Here is a 2,498-nt window from a genome sequence, read left to right as displayed (position 1 = left end):
TCGTATTAGACCCCGATCGATAATATGCAGCCGCAAGGCCTAGCAGCCAGATGCAGCGAGTCCAGGATGATGGAGAGAAATTTGCTGTAATTGCCAGTTTCCTTATGAGCTGAGCCGTAATGATCCCGATCCGATCTAGGCTCCAGGTCGCGAGACGAGTTGCTGGGGCTGGACGAGCCGCCGCTAGGGTTAAGTACTCCGACGAACTCCGCTCCGTCCGCTCTCTGGTTTCCAGGTGCTGGACGAGCACGCCCGTTGCCGAGCCCCTCCGGCCGAAGCCAGATGCAAATTCACATCGTGTTATCATTGAGATGAGAACTGACCGATCCAAGGTACTCCTATATCCTATCTTTAATTTATCACTTCCTATGTTCTATCCGCATACATTATGCATATATACAGCTTGGAGTGTTCACGTTTTGAGGCAATTTTTTAGGGCTTTGTGTTATCATGACGACTAAAAAGTATACGCGTGGAGATTCCGGCAGTGACACACTATTTGTAAAAAAAATCTCCCTGTTAATATATAGATTGCTCAACTGCCATTGCCTAAAAAAGTGTATTGAAAAGAAGTTTTACCATAAATTAGACCATTCAAATGTGGGTTCTATGTAATAAAAAAACCGTTGTATTCATATTGAGAAGAAGTTTTTGATGATACAAATTTTCAATGATAAAAGTTCATTGCAATGGAGGGAGTATATATGAAAGGGCCCTGAGATTAAAAAAATTAGTGCTAAAAATTCATTGCAATGGAGGGAGTATATGAAAGGGCCCTGAGTTTTAGGTTCGCCCCGGGCCCCCAAAATCTCAGGACCGGCCCTGGTAACAGATAGTTTGATAGCAAGGTAATTTGTAACAAGTAGCAAGTAGCAATGGTAACAAAGGTGCGGCAAGGTAGCCCAATCCTCTTTATAGCAAAGGACAGGACGGAACATTCTTTTATAATAAGCAAAGCACTCTTTAGGACACATGGGAATTATTACCTAGTCACTTTCATCATGTTTGTTTGATTCACGTTCGCTACTTTGATAATTTGAGATGTGGGTGGACCGTGTGCTTGGGTGCTATTATTACTTGAACAAGCCTACCACTTATGATTACCCCCTACCGCAAGCATACACAACTACGAAAGAAGAATTAAGATAAATCTAGCCATAGTATGAAACATATGGATCCAAATCAGCCCCTTATGAAATAACGCATAAAATAGGGTTTAAGCTTCTCTCACTCTAGCAACCCATCATCTACTTATTACTCCAAAATTCCTTCCTTAGGCCCAAGTATGGTGAAGTGTCATGTAGTCGACATTCACACATGACACCACTAAAGGAAGCAACAACATACATATCATCAAAACATCGAGCGAATACCAAATTCACATGATTACTTATAACCAGACTTCTCCCATGTCCTAAAGAACAAAAGTAACCACTCACAAAACATATTCATGTTCAAGATCAGAGGGGTATTGAATATCATTAAGGATCTGAACATATAATCTTCCACCAAATAAACCAACTAGCATCAACTACAAGATGTAATCAACACTACTAGTTACCCACAGGTACAAATATGAGGTTCTGAGACAAAGCTTGAATAAAAGAGATGAACTAGGGTTTGAGATGAGACGGTGTTGGTGAAGATGTTGATGAAGATTGGTCCTCCCATGATGTGAGGATTGTTGGTGATGTCGATGGCTTCGATTTCCCCCTCCCGAAGGGAAGTTTCCTCGGCGGAACCGCTCTGTCGGAGAGCAAAAGTGCTCCTGCCCAAATTCCGCCTCGAGATGGCGGCGCTTCATCCCGAAAGTCTCTCTCTGATTTTTTTTCTAGGGCAAATGGCATCATATATGAGAATATGGGCCCCGAAAGCCTACCAGGGGGCCCACAAGCTCACAGGGCGCCCCCTGAACTTGTCGCTCTCTGGTGGCCCCCCTCGTGGTATTTCTTCCGCCAATATTTTTTATATATTTCAAAATAATTCTCTGTAAATTTTCAGGTCATTTGGAGTTGTGCAGAATAGCTATCTCTGATGTAGCCCTTTTGGGTCCAGAATTCCAGCTGCTTGCAATCTCCCTCTTCATGTGAAACTTGCAAAATAAGGAAGAAAAGGCATAAGAATTGTATCATAAAGTGAAATAATGACCCAAAATGTAATAAATAACAGTAGGAAAGCATGATGCAAAATGGACGTATCATCTAGGTTCTAGGTGAAAATTCTTGTCCGTGTGGACTCAGCAGTGGTGACGCTTGGTGTCGTTATCCCTCTGATGGCGTTGTCGTGGAGCTTGGGTGTTTTATGGCTTTGCGCGGCGTTGTACTCAGATCATCTCATGTGCTCTCTTTCGGTAGCCTAATCGTGTCCAACGTGTAGTCTAGGACCGGCATTGTTTAAGGGCTACCTCATCATCTTGTATGGTTCGACCATGTACTCTATTATGTGGTTGCTTTATATATAAAACGGGGCGAGGGCCTATTTCGATATAAGCTCATGGC

This window comes from Triticum aestivum, chromosome 1D (genome assembly GCF_018294505.1).
Source record: "Triticum aestivum cultivar Chinese Spring chromosome 1D, IWGSC CS RefSeq v2.1, whole genome shotgun sequence".
Classification (NCBI taxonomy): Eukaryota; Viridiplantae; Streptophyta; class Magnoliopsida; order Poales; family Poaceae; genus Triticum; species Triticum aestivum.
Note: the sequence above shows the minus strand (reverse complement) of the source record.